Source organism: Physeter macrocephalus, chromosome 7 (genome assembly GCF_002837175.3).
Source record: "Physeter macrocephalus isolate SW-GA chromosome 7, ASM283717v5, whole genome shotgun sequence".
NCBI classification, from domain to species: Eukaryota; Metazoa; Chordata; class Mammalia; order Artiodactyla; family Physeteridae; genus Physeter; species Physeter macrocephalus.
Window position 1 is genome coordinate 151632662 of NC_041220.1, and position 13706 is coordinate 151646367.

At 43.8% G+C, this 13706-nt stretch overlaps 1 long non-coding RNA gene across 3 annotated transcripts in view; it reads left to right on the forward strand.

Moving 5' to 3' along the window:
* Nucleotides 1-13706, forward strand: part of LOC114486644 (uncharacterized) — a 369699-nt gene that overhangs the window by 171243 nt on the left and 184750 nt on the right. For all 3 annotated transcript variants that reach the window (XR_008617973.1, XR_008617972.1, XR_008617974.1), the window contains exon 5: nucleotides 5294-5395. This is a non-coding gene — a long non-coding RNA (uncharacterized lncRNA). The remainder of the gene's footprint in view (nucleotides 1-5293; nucleotides 5396-13706) is intronic.

Consider the following 13706-nt stretch of genomic DNA (forward strand, 5'->3'; position numbering starts at 1 on the left):
TCTTTCTTTCTGCTGTACCTGTCCCACTGAGTGGGCCTCTCACTGTCTGTCAACTCCACTGGAGCGCTTTCTTCTCCTTTCTTCACATCAGAAAGTGTGTCATCACTCCCAGGTGGTTATTTTCTTCCTTTGCACTTTCCCCGTCTTCCAAGCCTGGATGCCCATTCCATGATCTTGAGGACAACCCTTCTCCACTGTAGGATCCTCTCCTGAAAGTGGCAGCTTTGTTCGCGCCCCCCACACACACACATACACTGTCCCCAGAGTGCTTCTTTCCAAGGGGAAGCATCATGGCTGCTGAGGTTTCTTGTTCAGAGCCTCTGAGAATTCTGTGCACTCGGCACCCTGCTCTCAGTTCTCAAGACCCTGATTTCTCAATGGAAACTGGGGAGGCTAAGGTGCTGCCATGGCCTGAATTGTGTTCCCCAAGTTCATGTGTGGAAGGCCTAGCGCCCAGTGGGATGGCGTATGGAGGTAGGGGTCTTTGGGAAGTAGTGAGGGTTAGATGACGTCGTAAGGGTGGGACCCTTGTGCTGAGGTGAGTGTCTTTATAAAGAGAGGAAGAGGGTATCATGGAATCAGCCAACACCTTGACCTTGGACTTGTCAGCCTCCAGAGCTGGAAGAAATCAGTATCTGTTGTTTAAGCCCCCAGTCTGATATTTTATTACAGCAGCCCAAGCATGCTAAATAGGTACCCTGAAGCCTCAGACTGCACCCACTTCTCTGGCAGCACAAGGTCACAATTTTATAACACAGTGTCCATGTACTGTGCTTAGAGTCTCCAGTTGCCCTTTCTGAGTCTATAAACTGAAGACATGTCTGGGCCTTCCTTCTTTTCAGAACGTTTTAAAGATCAAATGGATATGTTCTCAAATTATTTCTGGCGAAAGGGGGAAAAAAAATAGGATGTGGTTTATAGTCCAAGGCACAGGATCCCACACTGGAGGTTTACAAAGTTAAGTGTTGGAAATTTTCTTGTTATTTCATAGATTTTTGTAAACTTGTAACCAAAGTGAACAGCAGAATAAGAACAGCGTCACTGGTAAAAATATTGACTGGTACCATAGGCTACAAGAAAACAAATTTGTTAGAATATTTTTCCACATTTTCCAATTCTGTCTTAAAGCTGGTTAAACATGTAGAATTCTCTAATTAGCTTCTTAAGTCATCTGATGAAACGAAGAATGCTTCGGGCCCGGTGCTGCAGGGAACGTAACCCTTCAGTGGTAGTAATGTTCTAAAAAATAAAATTTGCTTTGCCTTTAAAAAACATATATACCTTAATTGTGTGGTTTTATGGTTGCCTGGGAGTTGCAAAAAGGGGATTGTGGTGTCCGTGTTTGGTGTCTTTTTAAATTAATTTTAATATGAGTTTAAAGTGCAATCAAAGATCTAGCTTTTTCCAAGCAGAAAGGTACTTTATTCCTAATCCATTTCAATCCACTTCAACCTATTAAGCCTGGCAGAGAGATGAGGCCGGGCCAAGAGTTACTGATTAAACAGGACAGCCCACAGAATGGAAAATTTAATGAATCCTGGCCTGTTACAGGCTACCAAGCTATAATGACATTTTTATTCATGATCACTTAGAATCTCGTGGGAAGTTTGGCATTCCTGAATATCAGTCAAAATATAAATTCGTAAAATTTCCTATTGATTTTAGAACAGTTAAGACTGAATCCCAAATTCCATTAGATTTCAGTCATTATAATTGTTTCTAAAATACAAAAGAATTTCTTTGACTTTTATTTGAGTTAAATGGGCATGAAATATACCTTAGTGCAATGTTTTGTTATTGTCGTTCTAAGTTTGGTTCAACTATAAATAGGTTAAGAAGAAAATGATGTCTTCAAATTAAAGAGGGTATTCCTAATAGAAAACCAAATGAGAGCTACGCAAAAGCCATTTAAAAACATTCAGCAAGAATTGTGAAGCGCTTCCTAAGGAGAGCTGTTGCCCTCACTCTCCCTTGAGTGAAAGGGATTGAGAAATACTCCAGCAAACTCTTTCGGGTGCCATGACTCATGCCGTGTGAATGCAAAAGATTTCTGACTCAAGTCCACCGATGTTGAAGTGCCTTTGAAGTCCGGAGTGCTTCGCTGATGAGTAGGAAACTTCAAATAGAATATGCCTGGCAAAGCAAATCACATGGTGAAACCAAACGCTTAGGAGAGGTCTCTGAGGTATTAGCATCTCAGATGTTAAAAGAAAACACTCCCATTTCTTCGGATGCATCTGCTGTTTGCAAATAGCTAACCCCAGTACTTTTCAAAGATGTTCCTCTGTCCTTCCTGAAAACCCGACTGGGGAGGAGACTGAAAATATGTTTTAGACAAGACGCAACTCAATTCTGCAAGTCAAGGTTGCCCCTGCTCCAGGTGAAAACATTTGAGGCAACAGATGAGGACGTAATAGGGTCTACTTTTTAAGGGTTTTTTTTTGCGGTGTCTTTGGAGAACGTGGCCTGGTTATCAGAGAGCAAAAACAGTTGGAGCAACTAGCCTCCTTTGGCTCGTCTTGTCCATGCCAGTGCCCTCTCCCCACAAGGAACTGGGAAAAGGGGTCTCATGCCTTTCAAACCACAGTCGTAGGTGGCGGTGCTGGTGGCTGGTTGACGTCTGGGCACACAGAAAGCGCACTGTTGCAGCGAGGGCGCTGGAAGCATGACAAGTCAAACAGCCTGGGTCCTGACTCTGCCATTTCCTGCTGGGAGGTCTGAGCCAGCTCGCTTAACCACACGGGATTTCAGTCCTGACTGCGAGACGGGGATGAAATAACCGCGTCATACAACGCACTGCAGTCTTTCATGCACGAGCTTGGAGGGGAGACAGAGTGCTGGGGAAGGGGAGGGGGACCGCGGGCCGACTGCCTGGGTGGGAACTGCAGGGCTCCGCCTCGGGGCTCTGTATCTGAACGTCTCTGCACTGGATGACAAATGTCAAACGGGGACAGTAATTGTCGCTAACCTGTGGGCCTCCATAAATCACACGAGTAAAATATTTACCATGGTGATGCTCTTTCTAAGTTTGTAATGTGTTTGAGCTCTTATTCAAATAAAAATAGGCAATAGGAAATTATGAGTAGAGGGCAATGAAATTCGTAGGGGCCCTCGTTTTACTAATCTATTGGTATTCCATAAGGAATTTATAAATAAAGGACTAAGGGGTTACGTGGTGTTATCATTTTCAACCAATAGAAAAGTGGGAATGGCAGTAAAAGAAAATGGCTGTAGATACTACTCACTCTGTGTTTAACTGAAGAAGAAGAAGAAGAAAAAAGAAAGAAGCCCAAGTATTTGTCCTAGTCATTGGTGTTAGGAATGGAAACACTTTCCATTGCTTCAGGAAATGTTCACGAAGTGTCCGCCTCGTGCGTAGGCCCGTGCTGGGAACCAGAGGTGCAGAAAGAACGTGTGCTGCCCCAGGGAGCAGACTCTACCTGGTCAGGGGTGTTAGAACATTCAGAAGAGTATGGCAGGAGTGGGATAGGGCTCTCTGCTGGCCTCTCAAGGGATGGCCCAGCGCACATAGCCTTCGGTCGTCTCTGCCAGCTCCTCCTTCCTCTCCCGGCATGGAGGACCCCTGATAGGAAGGGTTACCAGCAAAAGGGTAGGCAGCCTCTCTGGGCATTTCCCCTCCATGAGATTCTACGCCCTCTTCTAAGGCAGGATTTCTCAGCTGTGTTACATCAAAGCAGGTGCAGGAAAATTATGCCCTGAAGCCAGATTCTAAATAGAAACTGTGAGTGAATGTAGTTTGATCTATCTATCTATCTATCTATCTATATCTATATCTATATATATAAAACTTCGCAAAACTTTACAAAGAAAAGCTTTGCATTTCGGTTTACAGCCCTGTTAAAAATGGAACAATTAAAAGTGCAGACTCTAGTGTATCATTACTGCTGAAGGAGGCCAGACACCATTGACCCCTTGCTGCCCGAGGAAATAACAAAATCAGTGAATTTTTTCTCCTACTCCCAGTACTATCCAGGGGCTCTAGATTCAAACTTACTGGTAAATTCAATTAAAAAGGTAATATCTTCCAATTACTAAATTCAGTTGTCTTTATATGAGTCCATGGAGACACATGCAGGGACAATGACATGCAATTTGATGTCAAAATAAGGCAAGCTAAGAAGCTGAAAGAAGCCTATGTATGGTTCTTCATGTTTCTAAAATAATATCCTAGGGCATTTTTCCTAATTAAGGTTTAAACCGGAGAATTATATGTGTTGACTTGTTACTTTCATGTTTATTTCTGAAAGAGGTAAAAACCTTGAGTTATCATTAAAACCATTACTGAGTTTTGTATCAGCAGATATCAACGTTGTCAGTTTCCTGGTCTTAACCATTGTGAAATTCATACAAAACCTTCCCATCATTTCTGTTCTCCTTGCCCCGGTCTAGGAAGAAAAAGATTTCTTAGGTCTCCCCAAGGTCAGTTTTTATGGATAGCAAACATTTAATCATAAAAGGATACCGTGCTCTTTAGAAGGGTGTTTTGTCGGGGCAGCAGATTATGCTCAGAGACTGAGATTGTCTTTGCCAGTAATTTATTTAACACAGGTTCACTGCGGAAATTACCCGTAATTTCACAAGCCAAGAGTACAGGATAATGTCTCTTGATAAGCCACTAAAGAAGTAACATACTCCAAACCAATAATAGATTGATCACGCTATTGTTCCAGGCAAGGGGACGATGAAAGGGATAGAGTCCAAGTTTAGTTGAGGTGTACCTTTCTCTGAGTTGCTTCTCTGAAGAGTTGCTGGGCCAACTGAGAGCCACGTGTCAGTGCTGGCGAGGGGTCCAAAGTGAAAATCCTTGTTGCTGGAGCGCCTTGCCAGCGGGTGAAGGTGCAGGTGTTGTGGGTGAGATTACCTCCTTCCTGGGGCTGCTGCATGTTTTCCAGCACTGCCGGGAAAAAAGGGGTCGCCTTGCCCAGGCTGGAGCTGATGCCCCCGGGTCTTCAGAGAGCCATTCAGGTCAGCAGTCGCCTTGCCCAGACCAAACACCCTGGGCCGGTCCTCACAGACTCTGGGCGTGTGTAGTCTGAAGGGCCCCTGCCCTAGAGCTGCTGCTGCTTCCCATGTTTTTGTGGTTAACCACATGCAAGCATGATGACGTCCTGACAACAATTTCTCTTATACCTCCCAACAACTTTACTTGTAATCACAACCTTGTTGTTGTCATGAGCAAGTGGGCTGGAAATCATAGCAAACCAATACACAGCCAAGGGGATAATTCAACTTGGTGAGTTAGCTGTACTGATCAGGAAACCTCTGGTTTCAGGAGAGTGAAAACCAACTCTAGTCACCTGAAGAAAGAGAAGGCTTTGATTTCCATCGTGATGAGAGGTACAGGTGAATGCAGGCGCTTCAGGGACGCCCTGAGGTAGGTTTTCCTCTCCACTCTTGAAATCTGCCTGTTGACCTGATATGTTAATGCCCTTGTTGTTTACAGAGTGTGCAGACTACCTATCCCTGAGTGCTTCTCCTCCTATCTGTCCCTGGAGAAGTCATCAGCACTGCCAGGCTCTCGCCAATTCCTTGGTCTCTCCGCTCATCATTTTAGTGCCTCATTAACCAGAATTACTGAGTGTAATCCATCAACCTTGAACACTCACATGGCATTTACTTGGCTAGCTGTTTTGTTGGAACTTCATTATTAGGAAGAAAAAAATTAAAAAATTCAAACGGTGCAGATCTATAGCAATGGAATGCTTAACATTCTGTCAGTGCCAGAGCAGATCTTAAAACTAAATTGAATCTGTCAGTGTGTCACTTACATAGGGAAAGGCACAGATCGTATTTGAAGATTTTGGCCTACATTCACAGAGGAAACATATTTTTATGTTTGCTTGCTAAAAATAATGTTTCCTATATAACAGAACAAAGCCCTCCCCATTTCTTTTCACCAATAAGCGAGTAGATCAAGTTGTTGATTACTAATTAGGCTAAAAATAAGGTGAAACGTTTTCAAGACATCCAAAACATTGTATCAGTAAATTCAGCAAATTATCAAGATACGTATGTTCATTTCAGACTCCTTCGGAATGTCAGACTGTTTCAATTTATACTACAAAATTTATTTCCGTTGTAATTTTAGTTTTGAAATTAAGAAGTTAATTTTGGATATTGAAATGGTTCTCATTAAGTGCATTTTGTCTGTAGCTCAGAAAATTATGGCTATGTTTTCCTATATGTTTTCCCCATTTGTCATTTAGATGGGTAAGTGATGAAGCACTGGTTGAATGTATGTAGTTCGACTCTAATACCTATAAAAACCACTCCAAAATGCTCAGAGAAAGCAGAATTATTGCTAGTGTGTTTTCTTGCTTGTGGAGAGGTATTATATATTCATATTTAACGCAGCAGGCTCAGCATAACTATGTCTTATCACTGCTCGCTACGGTGGATTCCTGACTTCAGTCACTTCAGCGTGATAGCACAGGGTAGCTTTCGCTGAGCATGTTATAGAGATCTGACACTGTTAGGTCAGAAGGTCCCAGCCGTATACCCAAGCAGGGTGTAAGGACAAGATGTGTGAATTTTCCACGTTCCTAGTTGTTGTCAGGCCTTGTATCAGGTCCACTCATTACTTACTCTCCACCTCATCCCCTTTTCATTTTCTTTGTGACGGAGAGTTTAAGAATTTTGCTACTGTCCTGCTTGACCTGTGCACGTGAAGCACATTAGGACCAGTAACCAGAAGCCACAGGTTAAGCACAGAAGTAGTCTTAGTCTCTCAGTCAACCTCAGGACTTGGTATGAAGGGCAAGCCATGCCGCCTGGACCAGGTACCTGCGACGATGCTCGGGTATGAACTACAAATCCTCCTCCTCTGGCCTTCCTCCAGGGGCTGGTGGCCCTTTCCCTGGGCGTCTGATAACGGCAAAAGGAGAATGTATTGCGCCTTAGGCTGTACGTAACGCTGCCTGTGAGCTGATTCCAGCTGCCGGGTCCCAGAGTACAGATGATTCCGCCAGTCAGAGCGGGATTCTGAGAGTCAGGTAAAAATAGAATCTTTGGGGGGCGGGGCGGGGGAGTGGGCTCGTTTTCCCGAGACCCGAGTGCATAGTCGGGACAGAAACAGGAGACGCCTGGGTCTCCCTAATCCACGGAGTGAAGATTTGTGTGGTAGGAAGAATGGAAGCTCCCAGAATCGCCTTCCCTCCTGAAAGACTGAAACAAAGTTAATATTGCATTCCTGAGGAGGGTAGCAGAGACTAGGGCCACCGTCAAAACTGGAAAGTGTCAGGTGTATTGTTTTCTGTCGCAGCCCCATTTGACTGGCTTGTTTGGAGAATGATGTAGATTTGTAAGCTCAGCAGGATGCTGATTCGATGTGCAACTTTGGTCCAGATGTTGTCTTTTTATTGGAAGAAAAAACAACCAACCTGCCACCGGGTATTCAGTTAAAGGTCTCATTCTGACCAGTATTGATTCTCCCAGTGTCCATTCTTTTCTAGGTACTTTATTCCTATAAGCCTAACCAGGTGTTAGCAAGCAGATGGGCATCCAGCTAGATCCTGCCTTGCCCCACTAGTCTGTAGCTTGGTATGCAGTCACATGACTAAGTTCAGGCCAGTGGAATATAATGGTAACAACATGAACAATGTCTGCCTCCAGTTCTTGAGAAAGAAGGACAGATACCTTCCATTCTTCTTTCCTTCCTGTTGGCTTAACAGTGTTGACAAATGGAGCAGTCGACCTTAACTCTCAGGTGCTGAGTCATGGGTTGAGGATGGCAAAGCTAGCCATCCAGCCATCTCTGGGCTGTTGCATGAGAGAGAAGCAAACGTGTAGTCTATTTGAACTTCTGTATTTAGAGTCTTTGTTTTACAGTACCTTTACTTCCCAAATAATGAGAATATAACCCTGTCGGTCCACTTAAGTTCATGATTCCACATTTAGCCTAGGATGTTTGTTCAACCCCAGATGCTTGTATTCTCCTGGTCACTTGAAGGCCCTGTTCTTTGGAGTGCTTGGGCTTCTCTGTGTCTCTCGCTCTCTCTGTGCCTCTCCATCCCGGTACAAAATCAAGGTGCACTTCCACAAAGGACAGCTCACACAGACATGTTGGCGTAACCACATTCACTAGTGATTTAGATACCCTCAAGTTAAGTATTTGAAACTTTTATTGTTAAAAATTGTTCCTCAGGGCTTCCCTGGTGGCGCAGTGGTTGCGCGTCCGCCTGCCGATGCAGGGGAACCGGGTTCGCGCCCCGGTCCGGGAGGATCCCACGTGCCGCGGAGCGGCTGGGCCCGTGAGCCATGGCCGCTGAGCCTGCGCGTCCGGAGCCTGTGCTCTGCAACGGGAGAGGCCACAACAGTGAGAGGCCCGCTTACCGCAAAAAAAAAAAAAAAAATTGTTCCTCAGTAGTAAAAGAAGATGAGTAATTTTACAGTGGAGAAACCTGAAACACTTGATCAGCCCAGGGGTCAAGGTCAATGTCACCTGGGATATGTCATGTTGATAGTATGTGACCTTGATATGATGTAATGAGAAGGGCACTTGACCTCTGTGGTCTTCCTCCCAGATGCCTGTAACCCCAACCTAATCACGAGAAAACCACTGGAAAAAACAGAATTGAAAGACATTCTACAAATCTGTCAAGGTCATCAAAAACAGGGAATGTCTGAAACTGTCAAAGCCTAAATGAGACCAAGAAGCTGTGGCCACTAAAAGTTTATGTGATGTCCTGGTTTGGATCCTGGTGCAATAAATGGACGTTAGGGGAAAACTAAGGAAATCCAAATATAGTATAAATATCAGTTAATAATAGTGTGTCAGTATCAGTTCATTAGTTGTAACAAAGTACCGGATGAATGTAAGATGCTAAAATAGGGGAACTCTCCCTTCTTGCAACTTTCCTGTAAATCTAAAACTATGCTATAACAAAAGGTTTACTAAATTTTTTTTTTGACTAAATTAAAAAAAAATGTGATTTAGCATTTTCTGTCTCGTGCTTAGGGTGATTTCTTTCCATTTAAAGGGGAAGTTTAATGAGAGATGAGAGAGCAAAGCTTGCAAATGTAGGGACCCCTGGCTGTGTGAAGAGGACAAGCTTGGGAAGCAGATGGAAGTGGAAGGAGAGGTTTTGTTTTGCTTATTTTCAAAATGAGTATATTTATTTATTTTAAAATTTATTTATTTATTTATTTATTTATTTATTTTTGGCTGTGTTGGGTCTTTGTTGCTGTGTGTGGGCTTTCTCGAGTTGCAGCACACGGGGGTTACTTTTTGTTGAGGTGCACAGGCTTCTCATTGCAGTGGCTTCTCTTGTTGTGGAGCACAGGCTTTACTCGTGCAAGCTTTAGTAGTTGTGGCACGTGGGCTCAGTAGTTGTGACTCGTGGGCTCTAGAGTGCAGGATCAGTAGCTGTGGCGCACAGGCTTAGTTGCTCCGCGGCATGTGGGATCTTCCCGGACCAGGGATCGAACTGCAAGCTTTAGTAGTTGTGGCACGTGGGCTCAGTAGTTGTGACTCGTGGGCTCTAGAGTGCAGGATCAGTAGCTGTGGCGCACAGGCTTAGTTGCTCCGCGGCATGTGGGATCTTCCCGCACCAGGGATCGAACCCGTGTCCCCTGCATTGGCAGGCAGATTCTTAACCACTGCACCACCAGGGAAGTCCGAAAATGAGTATATTTAAATGTGGGTGGAAAGGAAGCATTGGAGGGAGAGGACAAAATTCTGGAAGGAGAGTAGGTAATAGTTCTGGTGACTATCCTGAGAAGTCAGTAGCCAGTGGGATCCAGCATACAGGTAGACAATAGGAATCTTTGCAGGAGGAGGTAAGGAAGAAAAGATTGCCCCTCTCACAGATAAAAGAGTGAGTCTTACACTAAGACGTTCCAATCTCAGTACTTCTGTTTTCTCTTTGTAGAAAAGTACATTATGTGGCTGAGAATGAGGGATACAGTCATCGGATGTAAGGTTTAGACATTAAGAAAAAGCCGCATCTATCCAAAGACTCAGAAAAATGCAAGAGGTATAAGCATGTAGTAAGTGTCCAAGAAACTAGAACCAAAGACAGAGTACCACTAGGGTTTACTCTCTCCATGCTTAATTCTCCATATTGTATCTTTCTCCCTGGTTGTTGGTTTCATTAGATATATTGATCATGGCCACTGCTGGGGAAACATGGGTAGCAGGGCCCCTGCACCCCACTCACACGTTCACCAGAAGAGACGTGTTGGTACTTTTCACTGAGGCAGAGAAATGGGAGCCCTAGTGACCAAGTCAGGCCTCTGACCAGGCTGCCTGATTCCAATCTTTGATGTAATTCTAGGCAGGTGCTTTGTTTCTCAGGTTTCTCATCTCTACAATGAAGATGGTACGTATCCCCGAGGGCGGAGGTAAGTAAATAACAAATATAGAGAGCGCACAAGCCAATATTTGGGGCATACATCAACTTAGTCTTAGACTGTTGATAGAGGATGTGTGTAAGACACTGGACCGCAGGAGTTGAAGGCATTGGCTGGGTACCTGAAGGAACAGGAGACAGCTGGACGATGTACGGGAGAAGACAAAGAGGTGAAGGGGCTGGAGGTGGAAGATGTTTCGCAGGAGGACATGAGCTCGAGGAATAGAAGTGCGCATGGCCAATGAGAGGAGTACTTGACAAAAGAGGTCTGAGATGAAGGCATCCCAAATGATGGCAAATTGATGGAAGGACAGCGGGTATTTGGAGCAGGCAGTGTTTGGGGACATCCAAACAGCAGAGCCATAATGGTTTGTTGGTTCTGTAAAGGAGAGCGTTAATAAAAAGCAGAAAGATGGAAAGAGGAACAAGGCTCTGGGCATCACAGAGAGGACCACGACTGATGAACCAGGGGCGATGAGGGAGGGTGAGAGGTCAGCAGCTGGTAACTAGAGAGGAGATATTATACCACTGGGAAACTGGAACTGTAATCAGTACGGTGTCACAGATTTTTAACAGTGTTAGAGAGAAGTGAAATTTACTTAATATGACACCATATCAAAGTACATTGCTTTTTTTGAACTGGCTTGGTTCCAGATTGCCATCAAAGTGAAATATAAATGTACGTATTCCTCTTAAGAAGGATAATGTATGGCTTTGTACGTGGTATTCGATTTACTTCGGCTGATGAGTGGTGTGAACAGTCGTGGATTTCTGAAGGTTGGTGTATTGCATTGGAAGGTCTGTGCTCATTATCTGTTGGATGCTTGATGACGCCTTTGAAGAGCATCGTAATGGGGAGGGTGGAGGTGTTTTCATGTTCTTGCTCATCCGTGCTGAATTTTCCGTTGTGGAAGATGCCAACCATCAGGAAAAGGGCATGTTTTATAGGGACAGACGTAGTTGCCAGAGAAAAATGATGGTCATCGAATTGTGGTTCTTTGTCTTGTAACTTTAGTGGTGCCATTCTGCATATGCAGAAGGAGATAAAATCTGAACCCTTCATCAAGGGCTGGCTTCAACCTTCACATGTCACATGGCAGTTTTAATCTTTCAGTGTGTTCTCAACTGTTTCTTTTAGCAAACTGTGAACTTGACCTCAGAACTATTGTTTTCCTTTTCATCTTTTTAAAATGACTAACCAAACGTGATTATCTTTTAAGGGCTATATATGTCAAGAGTTTTGAAGGTTACTAATGTAACTAATCTGGGTGGCTCTGGTATTCAAATCGAGCATGTATTTTGACTGGATGTGACGTTCGTGAAAAGACCTCCTATATTGTCCCAGATTGCAAAGCTATTATACAATATAATTGATTCCAGATCATGTCTTTAAAAACTTAACTCCTTACTACTAATATGATAGATAGTCTTGATAACACTGGCATTGAAAATTCTTTTCCAAACAATGGAATGTAATCACAGAAAACAGAATCACCACTTGACTGCCAGAGAATTAGTTTGTTTTTCAAGGTCGTTTTACCCTTGTTGAATTCTCTTGAAACTGTGAGAAAATGGCACCTATGTTTTGCTGAGAGCTCCGACTTTGAATGTGCTTGGCAAGTTGCTCCCTTTTGTTTCTCTGTGGCTGGAGAATGGCACTGAGGACCCTGAGTAGCTGGGAACTTCTATGTCTGCCTGGACCTTAGAGGCAAGGCAACTGTCAAGTTGACCTCTGGTTCTTTTTCCATTATGCGAGTCTAGAATTCCTATAAAAACAACATGTGACCTGGAGAGCCCAGTAATTGCTGAAGAAATCTGGACTTTTAGTCACCTAGTGCTCTTGACTTTGGGTCTATTCCAGGACAAGTCGTTCAGCCCCTGTGATGACATAAGCCCCTCATCAGTCCAGTGAGGGAGGTGGGTAATGATTACCTACCCTTCAGAGCTACTGATAAGAATAATGTGGGATGGATAATGCTTAGATTAAAGGTGCAATGGAAGTTGCTACTTCACCAGCATATATTTAGCCATTTAACCGTATCATCATTTAAGCAGAGGAAACTGATACAGCTTTGGCGAATACTGTTTTGTCTTCACTAGGGGTTTTCAGAGTGTGGTCTTCAGACCAGCAGCATCAGCGTTCCTTGGGAGCTGGTTAGAAATGCAGATTTTCAGCAGCCACCCCCCACCTGCTGGATCAGAACCTCTGCTGCAGGGTGGGAGCAGCTGTCTGTACATTAACAAGCCTCCAGGGATTCTGATGCGAGCTCAAGTTTGAGATCCACAGCTCTAGACCAGAGGCCAACAAGCCTTTTCTGAACAGGGCCAGATAATAAACGTTACTGGCTTTGCAGGCATGTGGTCTCCATCTCAACTACTCAACTCTGCTGTTTGAGCCTAAAAGTGGCCATAGACAGTACATAGATTAACAGACGTGTCTCTGTTCCAGCAAAACCTTTATAAAAATGGTAGCTGGGTTTGGTCAGCAGGCTATCACACTTGCTGACCCCTATTCTAAATCTCTTACTCATTTTAGATCCATTTGGCTTGTTTTCTGTGAGTTGAACTGAAGACGTTTAGCTACATATGATTTTTTACTTTTTAAATTTTTTATTTTATTATTTTTTTTGCCACACCACACGGCTTGCTGGATCTTAGTTCCCCGATCAGGGATCGAACCCGCACCCTCAGCTATGGAAGAGCGGAGTCCTAACAACTGGGCCGCCAGGAAATTTCCACACAGATGATATGTTTTTTGTTTCTTTGTTTGTTTGTTTGTTTTTTTGTGATTACGCGGGCCTCTCACTGCCGTGGCCTCTCCCGCCGCGGAGCACAGGCTCCGGACGCACAGGCCCAGCGGCCATGGCTCACGGGCCCAGCCGCTCCGCGGCACGCGGGATCCTCCCGGACCGGGGCACGAACCCGCGTCCCCTGCATCGGCAGGCGGACTCTCAACCACTGCGCCCCCAGGGAAGCCCGATGATATGTTTTTTTAAAAGATTCTCTTTATCCAAAATATGTCTATTACTGAGTGCAAATTGAAAACATCTTTTTATTATTTGAATTTGTTAAGGTTTTTGTGTGTAAACAGAAAAGGAGATGCTTATGATAATTAAGGGAAGATATATATTTATTTAAAACATTAATTTTGTATTCATTATTAATACATAAGGAGCAAAGTCTTACCTTGGGTCTTTTTGTTTCTTGTTTTTTCTTGTTTTCTTTGTTTGTTTATTTTTTGTTTTTAATTTTTTAAATTTTATGTTGGAGTATATATCCAGTATTTTATATTGGAGTTGTGTTAGTTTCAGGTGTACAGCAAAGTGATTCAGTTAT